A 16,397-nucleotide genomic window follows, 5' to 3' on the forward strand; every position below is an offset into this window, starting at 1 on the left:
AATGACTCTTCCATCACACCAGTGCTGGAGTCTGTGACACTGGCTAAATTTAGACCGAGGTTGAGCAAACAAACCAAATCCTTAGCCAAGGGTTGCTTGTCTCTCTAAATGTCTCTTTCCCGTTTTGTCCCACCTGTTCTGTGGTGATCCTGACGCTATGTCATTGGCACGGACCCAGGAGGATACCAACCTGAGCTTGGTGGCACCAGATCAAAAATGCACAGAAGCTTCTCCCACTACTATTCCATCCTGGGTCACCTCCATGCTGCTAACGAAACGCCCCTTACCCTTTCCAGACTCTATTTTATTTTCTAAATATGGGAGAACTCTAGGATCTCCAGAATCCTACAGTTGGAATTTGCTTGGAACAACCAACCCCAAAAATGGGGGGGACTAAGACGTTCATTGTTAAGTGCCTTCTCCCTTTTCCATCACCCTTTTAGGAAGCTTTCAGATGGAAGGAATTGCTGATGAGAGTTGAACAGCAGCTGCTGGATTGTTCCCACTAGGCCATCTACTAAATTGCAAAAAACAAAAAACAAAAAAACCCAAAAACCTGAAGCTCAGCCAACGTAATATACAAAATTGCATAGAAATCATGGCAGTTAATAAGCTAAATGGGTAAATTTTGCTTCTCTGAAAGCAGTATTCTTCTGGTTGGGGCTCCCGTAGGATTTTGGCGTAGGAGAATAAGTGAAAGGAACCCCAGGTGATGCCGGTTTCTCACACCTCAAAGTAATATTCATTACTGTCCCGAAATAGGGCCATGCCTTGGCGCTTAGTATCGCTGGGACGTTGCCCAGAAGGCCCATCAAGACAATTAAAAAAAAGAGAGAGAAAATTGAAAAATCGGAAAACAGATTAGGGCTGGTGTCATGTGTCCTACATGGGAGGGAACTTGTTCCCCTAATGGGATATACCCCCGACATAAATCATCTCTTAGGTATTAAATGAAGCAAGGCGTTCAAAACAATTAAATTGTTAAAGCTTATGCTGCTCCATGTAGCTTGGTGGTGTTGATGTCCGCGGGTGGCAGATTTCCCCTGTTCCAGACCGAAAATATTCCGGCCTTATTGGAAATATTGGGGACTGAGTCTTGAACTTTTTGCATTCTCAGCATCTGCTCATCCACTGAACCGGTCTAAACTGTCCTCCATTTCAAGACGCCTCCGGGTCCCTCTTATTTAAAATTAACTACTTGGTTCTCTGCCAATCCCCACTAGAGAAATAATGGTAGCAAATCGGGGGTGTTGCGATGCGTTTCGTGGTGTGGGGTTTTGTGCCTTCCTTTTTTCTTTTTTAAGTCCCTCCTTCTGTTTAGTGCTGAAATAAAATTCACCCATTTTGGGGAAGGGCGGGGGGAGAGGTTGGAAGGCGAAATATATTTAATCCCTTTAATATTTTAAAATTTAATTATTTCCAAATTGGGTTAGCGAGCCTGACAAGCATGCTGCATTCAAAATACGGAGCCCAGAGGCAGCTTTAGAAATTAGATGAGAAGAGAGAGAGAAATATGACTTTTTGCTTTAAGGCGGGGAGGTTGAAGGACTGACATTCCATTACTCCATCCGTCTGCTGAATTCATTTAACATCTGTGGCTTAAATGGAATAGCTCTAAAGAGACCGTCTGCAGGCTGCGCTTGGCTTGTTAAGGGATTTCTCAACCTGATCGGGCTGTTGCAATGGAAATAATGCCAGCTCACTGCTACCACAGCAAGGGAATCCAAACAAAAGGTTCCCAAGCTGAGTTTGCGCTCATCTGCTTGGTTTGTTTGGAACTAGGAAGCCTAACTTTGGGGTTTGTCAACCATGATTTATGGCTTAGCGTGTTCATAGAATCAGAGTCCGAAGGGAGCTCAGAGGACGTCTAGGCCAGCCTCCTGCTCTGTGCCGAATCTGCTGAAGCATTTCAGGCAGAAGGAGAATGCGCCACTTCACGTGGCAGCCTGCTGCACTGTCTCCCAGCTTATACAGCCCGGATGTTCCTCCTGAAGTCTAGCCTGGATGTCCTTCCTTGAGGTTTTAATCCATTGGTTCTAGTCCTGGCTTCTGGAGCAGCGGTTAAGAAGTGCACAGCAACCCTTCAAGATCACTGTCATCTCTCTCCTCCGTTGTCTCTTCTGTAGGCTAAAAGATACCCAGATCCTTTAACCATTCCTCCTAGGGCTTGCTTTCCAGATTCCTCATCACCTTGGTAGCCCACCCCTGAACTTGCTCTACTTGGGCACTGTTTTTCTTGAATTGTGGTGCTCGGAACTGGACAGATCTCCAAATTGGGTCTGACTGGGCAAGGAAGAGGGGGACACTAACTCATGTTGAGTAACTTCTTGATCGAGGGTGTATTTTCCATTGCTTTAGTAATCACAAAAACCTTTTAAGTGCTACACTGATGTAATGGCAAACCAGCAATGTCTACTAGAGGGAGTGGAACTAGAGTTTGTGTCCCATTTTAGGTTGGGAGGGTTTAGGCAATCAAATACTCCGTTTTAAGGGTTTTCCATCTCAGGAGAAGATGGGAGTGGAAACCTGTTGGGCTTCCTTTGTGGGAAAGAGACAGTCCCAAATTAAGTCCTTTGCATCTTCAGATAGGCTCGAAGATCCTGAAGAGGAAGGTTGGAACCAGCAAGATTTGGATGAATTGATGCTCTGACTCTGTATATGAGAGCTTCAGAAGTTCCTCATTCACATTGTCTTGAAAGGCAGGCAAACCTGGGTTTTAACTCAACACCCGTCCCCGTTGCAAGAGAGCAAAGGAGAGAATTATGATTCTTCTCTGTGTGCTCTCATATACTTTAATAGTGGTTTCTGTTGTCTGTTGATAAACCTTGGGAGAGCAGCCAGCGGAGATTGGTGGAGGAAGCTGGGCACGCTTGATCTTGGTGGGAGGTACTGCTGGTTATCTTTCATCTCCAGATGTTGCTGAAAATGCCCAGAAGTGAAACATTTGTAATTAAGTATGAATCTTTCTCTTCCCCACCCCCTGTTTTCCCACCCCCTTCCTTCCAATTGTCTGCCTTGTGTTTACAGGAGACTAAGGAAGGAAGAGCCTTCCAAGCCTTTTGTAATGTTTTGATGGCCCCAAATTGCCAACAATTTAAGCCAGGCTGAAACGGAACAATATTTGACAATCTCCAGTGGACTAAAAAAAATCAACCAGAGGTAGCAAGGAGGGAAGCTGAATTCTGGTCATGAGTTCTACGCTCCATCCCTGTTGAAAAAGTAATTATCTTTTTGAAGACAAGTCAACTCTTGGAGACTTCATGGGTGCAAACGGGTTTGAAGGGCAAGAATATAGAAACTGTTGTTGTTGCCTTTTGGAGTGTTGGCCTGGGCTTTCTTTCTCCAGGGTTGTTTAGCTTTTCTGAAATCAGCCAAGGTTGGCTTAGTGTGGTCACCTGAGCTGGGTGTCTGTCTGTATTAAGTGTACGTTAACTTTACAAAGCACCATGTCTTGAAAAAAGGCCTCATCCAGAGGCAGTCAGAGATTTCTTTGCGGCTTCTAGAGCCCTACCAAGATTGCAGTAGCCAAACTGGGTTTTTGAATCATTTTTTTTACAAGAATTAATGAGCTGCAGGATAGAAGCAACACCTGCTTTGAATAAGGACAGTGTGGAAGGGTGTGGCAGGAGAAAAGCAAACTTGGATTGCGCCGTGGAGGAAGTTAAAATGGTGCCTCTGTCTTCTCCGCAGTCAAAGCTGGCACGGCTGGCGAAGTGGCACGCCGGTGGGGGCTCGCGGGTGCCGAAACTTTGCAAAGGCACAGTGTGAAACGTGGAATGTAAGCTGACGCAGTGTTTCTAGAAGGATGAAGTCAGCTCGCAGCTGTACATTTCATGGATCCTAGTGTTTCCCCAGCCTTGTTGTCATCTAGCAAACCACAGGTGGTACGCACCCTGGAAAAAAACCAAAGTGGGCCACAGATGGTAGGAAAGGAAAGAAGGAGAGCTGCCTGCATTGTTTGGGGATTCTGAAAGGCAGGGATGGCAGCCGCTGCAGCTGTAGCTCAGGCCATCAAGGCCCGTGTTGTGTCGCTCCCAAAAGGTTTAATTTCATCCGTAGCTGGGAACTCCTCTGAGATCAAGTACAGGAATCTTAGCTAGGTGACCTATATAGGGTCATCTGCCTGGCTACTGCCTCACCTGCGCCATTTGTATTTCTCGATCCATCTCTCTTGCACTCTCCTGAGCGCCAACCCGTGTGTATCTGGGTGTGTTTCTGCTGTGCAGCTGAGATGTGCCACCGTGAGGTTGCCAAAAGGTCTGTGTCACTTCTGAGTGTAGATGTAACAGCCTGTGGGGATGGCCTTGGGAGACAGGAGGAAGAGCTGCAGACTAGGTAATGGTCGGATAAGAGGCAGCTGAGCCCACAGCAGGAATGGGACGTGGGAAGCATCTCAGAAGGGGCCCTCTCTGTAAAGGGGAGGGGGAGAGAGGTACTGAAAGTTTCTGTTCATGTCATTGTACCATAAAGATGGCGCTAGGGCTGTTGGGTGTGCTTCTTGGCTGGACTACCTCGCAAGGCTGACAGCCGTTATCAAAAAGGCTTTTTTGTGGGAGGGGGAAAGGTGTGTTCAGGCTATAGCAGTGCTCCTTCACCAAGTGTCTTTCTGGCTTTGCAACCTCTTTTCATTTCGGAAGGGGGAAAAGCAGCAGTATTTTTCCCCGCGTATATCGCTTTGAGCAGCCTGTTGCAATTCTCCTGCGCCTGGTATAATCCTGCAAAGCTTCCTTGAGAAGCCTGGTTTGTCCTAATTTCATAGGCTTTTCCAGCAGGTTTTTTGGCTGGCCAAAGCTTTTTTGGGAGCTGTCTGTTTCTGTGGTTGGTTTTACCTATCGTGGCCATCATCATCACTATCATCATCTATTCATCCAGTGAATATCAAGATCTTTAGACTGAGCCTTTTCTAATAATTCAGGTTCTAACCAAGAGCCTAGGCTGATTACTGTTATTATTATTACAACTATTACTAATCCACTATTGTATAGGATTGATGCTCAGTTGGTTTGCTGTAGCTTTGTTCTGTTTTGTTTTAAAACTTGTCTGCGAGTGATATTGATTTCCTTTTTATATACCTGTAAAGAAAACCAACCGATAAAATTTGAAAAATATTCAGGAAAGTAAAGCTGAGCGTGGCCACCCACCTCTTCCAGCCTTAATCGATGGTTCGCTTTGAGTTTGCATCAATAAATTGATTTAAATTTGAGACCAGTGGCTTAACTGTTCTTGCATAAGGCTTTGAATGTTCAGCTGAATTCACCTGAGTTGGCCCAATGCTTTGAACCATAAACTAACCAAATGGGTTGAATTCTTCCTGCAGCTAACCAAGATTAAAACTGGTCAAGTTTAACAAAGGCAGCTGCTTGGGTTTTAACTGACTTGGTTCAGTGTGTTGTGTGAACCCGGTTCTGGGGCTAAAAGGGGAGCAGCAGCCCCACCACCCATCATTAAACAACCCCATATCAGTCATGGAAATACCGCTCTATTTGCAAGGAAGTTGTTATTGCTATGATTAAGATTTAGTCCTAGCTGGCTAAATTAGATCCATGTAAAGTGGACTGTGGTCAGATTAATCTGGAGTAAGTTCAGGCTTCAAAGATAGGCATCATTGGTGCTATCGATCTCAATTTAGCCACAACCTGGATATCCAAGTGTAATCTGAAAGTATCCCCCCCCCCAGTGCAAAACTGCAAACTGAATTCTTCAAGAGAAAGCCTGCAAGAGGGTTACAACCCCAATTTCAATCTCTTTCCCAGCCTCAAAAGTAAGAGTCCCCCTGTCTAAATTTCTTTCCTAGATCTGCCACCTGAAGCCTTAACCTAATGCGAGAGAGGAGGAGTTCTTAAACTCCAAATAAAAGAGACCGTATAACCACTGTGTTGATTCTGGTGCGGGCACCGGGCAGGGGGTTGGACTAGACGGCCTCTGATTCTAAAACTTGCATTTCACCTGTGCCTAAGAGGAGCCTTTTAAGGTCCAGCCCTGTGTGTATCAGGGTCCAGAGTCCACAAACCCAGATCACATCCTTCTGCTATTCCCTGGCCCAGCCCCTTGCTGGATTGTAAGCTTTGCTACCGGGAGTTCTGCAAATAGGTTGCACTAACCAGGACTCATTTCCTTTGATTGTCCCCCCCCTTTCACACATTCCCTCAGTCCCCTTTGAAAAACCGCCCCAGTTGGTGGCGAATTCCCCATTGTAACTCTGGGTTCCCGCCGTTGTCCATGTGTCTAATGCAGGAAGCTTACTTATACGGTATATTTATTTGGTGTTGCGCGCCTGTTTATGCCCAACTGTGTTTTTATTTGAGTAAAGCAAACACCGCAAAAGACGCCACGCACGCACCTAATTTGATTGCTCACAGATGTCAGGTAAGAGTTCTCATTTACAAAAACGGTTGCTCTTTAAATGCAGGCGGTTGTTGGATGTAATCTCAATAGCTGCTAATCTTTTCAGGGAGGCTCTAAAGGTGTTTCCCCCTGGTTTTATTTTATTTGCTTAGAGACAAGGAAATTGCCTCGAAGGGTATAGAAAGGTAGAGGCTGATGTTGGCGGCCAGCCCACCAACCGCATCCTTGCAGCGGGCTAACCCTGGTTTATCTTAACCTTGATTCACGGGAGCGGGTGGGTTGCACGATCCCAAGCTTTGAGGCAAAGGTAGCCTTCAGTGCCTCGTGGTGGAAATTGGGTGGTTTTTGACAGCTCGAATCTGCCTTCCCCTCCTTCTGATGCCATTCGACTGGTCGCTGCCAGAATTCGAAACCCGACCCGACCAGATCTGGGAGCTGCAATCCCAGTTTGGAGGGTCACGGCTGGCGAAGCCGGCCTCTAATCCAGAAATGCCACCGGTTGTGTGGCCCAATATCTCCTGAAAGCCTTCCCCCCCATCTTCCAAATGACGATCCCAGATGTCGGATGGGCCCCCAGGGACCCCGTTGCTTTTGATATATGGTGCTCCTGAAATCTAGGCCTTAGTTTCTTCTCTTGGGCCTTGCTCCGCTCCGGCTCTATAATTCAAGAAAGCTCTGCAGATGCTCGCCAGATGTGGATGTCTTACGACGTTTCGGCATGTTTCCCCCATGGTGTTACTATGGTGATAACAGATTCACTAGAGGGATGAATTAATCGAGCAGGGTTGTCTGTTCAGATCTGCATGGTTACCATAGTGTTCATTCAAACAAACACACTGTTGCACGTGTGTGTGTGCGTGTGTGCGTTTCCACCCCACTTTTAGTTTCTAATGACCTAACTGATTATTTTACCACTGGGCCGTCTCCTTTTTCACCTGGATGGTATTTTGCCATCTGAGCACATCGAATCAAATTAGTAGATTTGTCCTGGGAGAGGCGGTGGGAGAATTGCTCCATCTTGCCTCTCTTCTGCCGTGGCGCTGGAACATCTGGCCGCATAATGGCGTGGCCGTTTCGGTGTTCAGGTGACAAGCCACTTCTGTACTCTTCCCAGCTTCGTCATCCCGGTAGCTGGATTCCCAGTCTCAACCCAGCTCAGCACGGTAGGCCCCGCATCAGACACAGCACCCTTCCAAATCAAGCTGATTACGGCTTAACATTAAGGGTGGAGTCACCCAACCCACTCACTGGCCCCTCAGTGTGAATGCAGGCATTTATTCACGTATTAAATCAATTGATGCTTTCTTAACCAGGATTAATGGTTTAGTGTGCCACATGAACACAGCCGCTGACTAACAAGCAGTCCAAAAAGCCTCTATTTTAATGCTGTCTCAGTGCCCCGCTTCCCAGCTCCTCAACAGCCCCACTTTTCTGTTCCCATTCTCAGCTGCCCCCCAAACCCCTCCTGGCCAGCCAGCTACAAAGCCCTAATCTTTTTTGATCTGCTCCTGTTTGCCTTCCAATCTCCTAGCCCCTCTTCCTTCAGCTTCGATCCCCTGCCCACAGAGGGCATTTGCTGCACGACATCATCAGCCGTCAGTGTCTAAACAAGCACCTATGATAGGAATCGCCGAGTTGCGGGTCATTTTCCTCTTTGTTGAGGGGGGGGACAAAAACTGGCCACGGCGGCATCTTATTTCAGCGCGAGCCAAGTGGGCATGTGGATGTTGCATTCCTTTACTTTGCACCCCCTTACTGCGCCAGCAAATGGGTGCCAACGGCAGAGGCCCTGGCCTTTTCAAGCCAGTACGGTGTCATTGCCAATTGCAGACGCTGGCTGGAAACGAAGGGGACAGCATGGACCCATCTGGAGGGCACCAGGTTGGAGAAGGTCCAGGTCCAAAGCAAGAGGCAAAAAGAGCCAAAGCAATGAACTGTTGCCAATATCTTTTGGCTTCCTCTGTTACAATTCCAAAACAAGCTGTTGGTGCTTCCCCCCCCTTTAAGTCACCCCCCTGCCCCAGCCCCTCCTCGCCCTTCTGCGATAACCATAATTGCCCCCTAGCTGGATGTGTGTCATTCATTTTGCCAGGCCCGGCCGGCGGCCCCTGGCAGACGCTTCATTGGTATTCTGAGCACCGCTGCGTCTGTCGCTGCTCTGCACGCTCCGGGTCCAAGATCCTCAGGGAGTTGTGCAGCTGTCAAATTGACTTCCATCATCCCCTCCCGGAGCCGAGAGACAAATTATCCAGCCGGCTGTCAGACGAGACTCTGCGATCAAACCTGCAATTTCTAAGTGATTTTTTTTTTCCAAAGCGCAAAGGAGAGCAGAGGAGAATCCAGCCTCCACGTGGCAGAACCAGGCCCGGTGGCACATTGCAAGAGGGCCTTTGTGGAGGACCGGGAGATATCTCAATCCCCGTTTTTAGAAAAGAATGATTTGGGGGCGGGAGGTAGGAAGAACAGTTTGGCAGAAAGTCCGGCTGATTCACCATCACCTGCTGGGAGACTTTTCTCTCTTGGAGGGATTTTCGGGGCTCACAGCCACAGGCTAATGGGGGGGAGCAGGTTTATTGCCCTCCAATCCCTGACCCTCTTTCAAGCCAGTGTGCACCGTATCTTCCCACTTGACCCCTTTCCACCCGTAAAGGAAGCTTTTTTTGTAAAGTGTACGTGGCAGGATAAACCTCTCCTTCCTCTTCACAACAGCCCTGTGAGGTGGTGGGTTTGACTGAAGGTTGGCCTCTGGCCTAAAGGCACCCGGTGATTTTCCCAGGTGAGTAGAGATTTGACGGCGGATCAGTCGAACCCCAAACTTTGTTCCCAAATCCGGAGTTTGGATTCTAAAGGAAAAAGAGAGCAGAAGTCCCGAAGGGCGCAGGTCACGTGTGGCTCTCCTGAACCTCAGGCGGGGAGATGGGAAAGGTGACATTCAAGTAGGGCGATCCGAGGGCTGTCCAGGCGCTCACCCCTGGTTCCCTTGGCTCTTCTGGCTTCCTGCCTTGTCCTCTGATTTGGGCTGAACGGCCTGTGTTTGGCCTTGGGTTTGGGACAGATATTTGTTGCTGCTGTCAGAGGGAAGGGAGTTGTAACGCCAGCCTCACGAGAATCCATAGATGGTTGCGGGCAAGTCGCTAATTCTCAGACTACCCTACCTCGCAGGGCTCTGGGGGGGATGATTAGAGGTAGCAGGTATCTGAATATCATTTGGAGTGGGGGAGGAGGAGCAGGAGGTTGTTCCCAGACTTGCGTTCTGCTTGCAGGTGCCAGACTAGTTTGGCTGAGTTGGATCCAGGCAGGAGAACTTTTCTCAGAAGTTTACAGTTGTGGAAGAGCTTGTAAAGCATCAAAGGAGAGAGTCATTCATTCATTCATTCATTCATTCATTCATTCATTCATTCATTCATTCATGGGAGAGCACAGAAATATTGCCTGCTTCAGCATTTGCAAGGAAGGTGGTGGAAAAACATGACTTTAGAGTCGAAATGATCTCTTTGTGTGTGGGGGGGTTGTCTAAAGGCATAACTGTGCTGTCTGTGGCAACATGTGGCTTAAAGCCCTGCACCAAGGGAGTCAGAGCAAAGATGTCCCCTTCTGAATCAGCTAAAGCAGGAAAGTTCTCTGCACATGCTCAGAGGGACTGGCAGCCTTTCCTTTGGAGACAGAAGCCAATGCAGACCCCCCCCACACACACACGGCCCTTGCAGAGCAAAGTATTAGACTGGTGTTTCTCAGCCTCGGCAATTTGAAGATGCGTGGACTTTGACTCCCAGAATTCCTCAGCCGGCATGCAGATTGGGGAATTCTGGGAGTTGCTGGCTGAGGATTTCTGGGAGTTGAAGTCCACGCATCTTAAAGTTGCCGAGGCTGAGAAACGCTGCATTGGGCCCTGCTGATTCCAGAATTACATCCCCGCCCGCAGCTCCCACTTTGCAAAGATTTCCCAAACGGCAGGAAATATTTTCCCTGGAGAGGAAGGGCGGGCGAGGTTGGGGGAAGCACGGCAGGGAGAAGGGAGAAGGGAAGCCCAGCCCTGCCTTCCCGCCCTGCTTCCCAAGGTTGCAGTTAACGCGCTCGAGTTGTCGGGGGCTGCCTCTCCCCAGAGAGGGGGCAGAGGAAGCGTCGGCTGCAGACACACGTGCACACCGGCTTTGTTCGTTCTTCCTCTTGGGGAGAAAGAATGAAAATCGGAACCGGGGACTTGCGGGGAGAGCCTTCAGCATCGGCTGTCCCAGCCTGTACGGGCCACTGAGACGCGGTTCTGCTGGCCCAGCTCTGTATGGCGTCCACCCTCTTTCTCTTTTCCAACTCGCGGGCCGCCGGTGCGACTTGAAATCCTGTGGCTGAGGGCAGGGGCTTCCTCCAGGTGACCCACCAGTGGGAGCAGGGACTGGAGGAGCCCTTCCTCTCGAGCACCCCCCGCCGCCGTCCCCTCCTCCCCTCGATTCCCCTTCTCCCGGCTGGCCGGCTGGCTTCCTCCTGCGTGTCTTGTGAAAAGTAGGTCAGAGCGATCGGAGCCACAGAGAACTTGAACTCGCTGTCTGTTTCGCTGCAGCCGCCATCTGGCACGGAAAGCAGCCAGTCCACCCGCTGCTTCCTTGCGGCAGGAAGAACCAAAACATTGATGCTTCCGTCGTGCTCACGAGTCTGCAGTCGGCCACCCCGCAAGACTGCATGCCGTCAGGAGAGGAAATGTGGGCACCGGGGAGGCCCTGTTGCGATGCGAAGGAATAGGCACTGACTTCCAAAGAGAGGATCCCTTTAACACAGACCCAGAGGCCGACTAAGGGCCCTGTTGAGGGTGCTCTGGGGCAGGTGACGCCTCGGTCCCCCTTGTGCTCTTTTCCTGCGATCCATGGTTGAAATCGGCTGTCTGAAATGTTTAAGAACCGGCAGCAAAGAGACTCAGGTCGTACTGATTGGATGGGGAGGCTCTTGTGGTTTGGGATCACCAAAAACAAGCTTGTTGTCTGACATTCTCTTGTGTGCACAGGGGTACACTGACCCCGTAAAGTCTAAACCAGTGTTTCTCAACCTCGTCAACTTTAAGATGGGTAGACTTCAACCCCCAGAATTCCCCAGCCAGCATGCTGACTGGGCAATTCTGGGATTGCTGACTGGGGAATTCTGGGAATTGAAGTCCACTCATCTCAAAGTTGCCGAGGTTGAGAAACCTTAAACCAGTCCAGGAAAAAGAGCTGGATGGAAAGAGTGTTTGAAAAAGTAATCCTCTCTCTCTATTGGCAGCCCGGAACACCCCTTCCAACACCAATTGGCTGCAGGGGCAAAGCCACGCCCACTGGGCCTCCCCTCCTCCAATGGAAAGGCAAAGGTGGTGCTTTCTAGTGCCAGGGCTCAAAGATGTTGATACAGGTCCAGTGAAGAGGAGACTGAATAGTCTTCAATTACAAAAGGCAGACTGTGAGCAAAAGTTTGCCCTTTTTGAATTTATCTACTTTCTGGAGCAGATTATATTCCCAAATCACCTCTTTAGACCTTTTTTTAAGTTGGTGCCAACGAGCCGATTACTGAGGCCGCTTTGCAGTGTTGCTACAGATGAGTAAATTAGGTCTTCTGTGCGCAAGAATCAATAACAATTCAATACCCACCTATCCAGTTTTAAACCAGTTTATTACTATTGATTGCCTCTTCACCTCCCCTCCCCTTTTCCCAGCACTGTTTAGGCTGAGAATTAATTAAAGAAGTCCATCTTCTCCGAGGCTGGTGCTCTTTTTTTGGAAAACGGCTTCTTGCCAGTTTGGAAAAGTCGGAGAAGGTGTCAGAAAGAGAGGGGGCCGGAACTGATGTCAGTTTTCGGACATGGCAATTGCCTCGCCCAAATCATGGTGACATGTTCTTGCCTTCTCTTGCTGGGGGAGGCGCTCTTGGGTGAGGTGGGAAGCAGGCGTGGGGACATGCTGCTCCGTGGAAAAAGACAGTGAACATTAGCTAATGGGAAAAGGGGAGAAGAGATGGGGTTGCATGCAAAAAACCTGGAAGAAATACAGCCTCCGTGCAGAGTTGGCAACTCATCTGTGCCAGTGCACAGGCTACGGTGGGCTAATGTGCCACCGATTAATTCTCTAATCAGGGATCATAAGCGGGAGGGGGATCAGATGGTATTTGCTCAGTGGGAGGGGAGAATTGATATTTTCGTTTCTTGGGGGGCGGTTGCAGCCCAAAACAGCCATTACGAACCAGAGGACCAAAGAGTCAAGTTGGTGTGGGGTCCAGATCAAAGGTGGTGCTTCCTCATGCAGCTGTGACTGCATTTAGCAGATGGAAAGAACAGCATTAAAACTCAGAATCATCTACTTTTATATTAGGAGGGGGTCTTGCATTCGCTGAAGGTGCAGTAAAAGAGGTAAACACTTAGTATCCTTCAGGAAATGGGGATCTTGTTGAAATCAGGTTTATCTTCTCTTTGGATATTTATGGCAAGGAATTCTGGGTGCTGTGGTTGAAAACATCTGGATGAGGCCTGATTTGTCTATCCCTGAAGAAGCATTTATGTCCCCTTTATGAGTGCCAAAAGCATCTCCTTTTTGTCACTGTTGAGCAGTTATTTATTTATTTTTTTAATATCCCACCTTCCTTCTGAAAGCAATAATCTTGTCAGGTAGGCTGTTTCAAGTTGCCCAGAGAGTTACATTTTTATCTTCCTAATCCTAGTCAAATGCTTCTCTGTTAAAGCATCTATTAGAGCAGTGTTTCTCAATCTCGGTAACTTTAAGATGTGTGGAGTTGAAGTCCACACATCTTAAAGTTGTCTAGGTTGAGAAATGCTGTGTTAGAGTAAAGGGGTTAGAGTTACAGAGTATGGCAACAATTTTTGATGCTCCCTTGATTGTTCAACCAATTTGGGGATAAATATATAGGACATTTTGCAATGATATTTGAGTTCCTTTTTCTTAATGCTTTGCACAGCGTGGCTAATCCCGAAAAGGCGTTGTGGATGATGGGTAAGGATGCATGTCTGTTATCCTCTGCTTATAAATTGCATCCTAGCTTTCCCATTCGATGCTCAGAGGCCTAGAATATTTCAGATCCTTCGCCGGTGTTTAATCATCTTACACCACACTTTCTCAAGGTAGCCGAACCGTTCCTGCCATTCTAAAAGCTAGACTGTTAAGTTGAAAAGACGTATCTTTCCACCGCTGGTGTTTTTCACGTTTATTGCTTTGGGCCGGTTTTGATGCGACAGTCTCCTTGGAACCCAAAATGGGGGAGATTGAAAGGCAGGAACAAGGTCATTAAAAAAGAGCTCCTTGCTTGCAGGGGTAAGGATGCCATAGCGTCCAGCTGTCCCACTACAACTCCCAGCATGCCTCACACTGGCTTTGCTGGCACTGCTGGGAATTGCAGATGTTCATCCACAAATTGCCTAGACATTTCCTCAAAGTTTTGTTTTCCCCCAGTATTTAGACGGAACAAAACCTTTCTGTGCCGCTGCAGCCCTTCCATATGTGAAATAATTCTGATGACAGTATTTTCACGGTCAACGGAATAATATTTTTATTAGAAAGCTGTGAGCCCTGGTTGTCGCCCGCTCCGCTCTTTTCCATCTTCTTGATCTTTGTCATCTTGGCATCCACCAAATATTTTTTCAGTCCACCCTCCCCACCCCAACAATTTTGCCCGGCTCCGTCTACAGCCTTACCAGAATTTTTCATTTGCTTTACTCATACTTCCATGGCCACATCAGCTTGGCAACCAACACTATTTCTTCTAAGTTAAATGGTGGCTGCAGATTTTTTTTTCCTCCAGCAGCTGAAGTTCTGAGCTTGCTCAACAAAGGCCTGGCAACAGAGCGGCCGAGGCCTCTTCATCCCATCCCACTGTTCGCCATTGGGAGTTAGTTTTCTTGCACCAAAGGCTGGAGGGAAATTCAACCGATGTAGTGTTTTGCTTCCCATCCCCCAGTGGGGAAAATAGCTGGGCTGAACCTTCCCCAGAGACCAGTCAAGACTGGAACCTATTAACCTGTGCAAAATCTATATTTTTGGCGTGGCAGTTGAGATTTGGAAATAATAATATATGTTTGGAAGAGAGGTTCTTGCCAAGAGACGCCCCAGGAAATCAGAAAAAGGGATTGTCTTCATAGCTGTGGCAGGATGAGAAATCTTTCCTTCTTAGGGAAACAGCAGTTAGGAAATAGGTACCTGGTGAACTCGAGAGACATTTGAGCAGAAGGATGACACCAGTGTCGTATTATGTCATTGAAAGTTTGAAGAGAGAGAAAGAAGTTGTATTCCCATGTCATGCGAAACTCTGGTGTGTTTTCACCCTGGTTAACAGAAGAAGCCAGAAACAAGGCAGAATTGGTTTCTGATAGAGAAGCAATGTAACCACGGCTTGTTTGGGTCACTCTACTAGTTTTCCTCACTGCTTTAGTGGTCATTTCCCCCCATGTCCCCACCTTCGATTCTGCATTTTTGGAAATGAATCAGCGGCTTTTTTTTTTCAATCAGGTTTTTCCCATTTGAATGAGTTAAAAGAGTGATTTTGAATCAGGGTTTAACTGTGGATGTGTGTTTTTGAATGGCTAGCCCCAGGGTCCTCTGGAAAGGGGGGCGTGATATAAGGAATGACGATGGCGATGATGATAACTTTTGAAAAAGAAAAAAGAAAACCCCGTAGGAGCATCACTGTTAAAAGGGAAGGAGAGCATATAGTTGGTTTGGTTTTTCAGGCCCCCACATCACTCAAATGTAGTTTTTACATCAAATATGAAGGCTTCTGTGGAGAAAAAAATGCAGAAGTCAAGCTGGGGTTAATGCTGCTTTTTAAAATATTCTTCCTCTTTTCTGAAAGACAGAAAAGCTGACGGGATGACCTCCCTTCCTCCCTCCCTCCCTCCTTCTGTACTCCCTTCCTTCCTTCCTTCCTTCCTTCCTTCCTTCCTTCCTTCCTTCCTTCCTTCCTTCCTTCCTTCCTTCCTTCCTTCCTTCCTTCCTTCCCAAACCCACGATTTTCCCCACTCCGGAGGACCCTGTGAGCAGCAGTGTTAAAAACTGAGAGATTTGTAAGAAGCCATCAAACATGGTACTCACAGGATCTCTCTCCTGGCAAAATTTTGCTGGGGTTTTCATAAATCAAATAGCTGGAATATTTGTGGCTTGTCCCTCTGAGGTATATGCAGGTGGGAGATTAGAACCAGTCGGTCGAAAAGCACACACACACACACACACACACACATCTACAGATGCAAACACACACTTGCTAGCGGGAGGCGAGACTGGAAAGGGGGGAGGGATGTGTATGCAGGCAAGCAGAAAGAGCAAAGAATTGATTTATAATAATATCCAAAGGTTATTTAGAAGTTCCAGAGAGGAATCATAAGGGAAGGGGAGAAGAAGTATTTTTGTCCCTTTGCTGCAAATTTGGAGTCTTTAGCTTACAAATGGGTGCATGGAGCATTTATCAAAACATGGTAGCTCTTGGGGTATCCCCTTGTCGAATCAGAAAGACCCTTTTGGGCACCGAGCAGTGTTTCTCAACCTCAGTAACTTTAAGATGTATGGACGTCAACTCCCAGAATTCAGTTGACGTCCACACATCTTAAAGTTGTCTAGATTGAGAAACACTGGCATAGAGGCTGACTGGTGTATTGGGACTGGTTAGGGGTAACCTACGGCACCCTTTATGACTAGCCTCAGGTTTGAAATGTCGGAAGAGCCCTTTGCTTTTTGCATAGCCTTTGGGAGCGTTTTCAGCGGCTGTCCCCAACCTTAGAACGACCTGCCAGTGAATTCATCACGGAGCGCAGCCATCACGGGTGTCGAACTAACCTCAGTAGCCGTCCAAAATAACTTAAAAGGGTATGCGAGCTTTTGAGTTCTCTGGACCTCTGCGTCAGGCAGGAGGTAACAAAACAAAACCAGGATGAAGAAGGAGTGTCCAAAAATGAACGTAAAGAGAAACCAGTTAATCCTTTGTCCAGGTGATCAAAATAGGTTATCATCTGTAACCGGAGCATCGCCATGGAAAACACCTTGTGCTCAAAGGAAGCAACGAGAGAGCAGGGTTTTTTGACAGACATTTGTACGTGA

The 16,397-nt window shown here is 47.8% G+C and overlaps 1 protein-coding gene across 5 annotated transcripts in view; it reads left to right on the forward strand.

Moving 5' to 3' along the window:
- Window positions 1-16,397, forward strand: part of MORN1 (MORN repeat containing 1) — a 169,672-nt gene that overhangs the window by 117,219 nt on the left and 36,056 nt on the right. The gene's annotated exons all lie outside the window — the stretch shown is intronic.

Source organism: Python bivittatus, unplaced genomic scaffold (assembly GCF_059951505.1).
Source record: "Python bivittatus isolate LINGU-HERP-01145 unplaced genomic scaffold, Pbiv_v1 ctg000090_np1212, whole genome shotgun sequence".
NCBI classification, from domain to species: Eukaryota; Metazoa; Chordata; class Lepidosauria; order Squamata; family Pythonidae; genus Python; species Python bivittatus.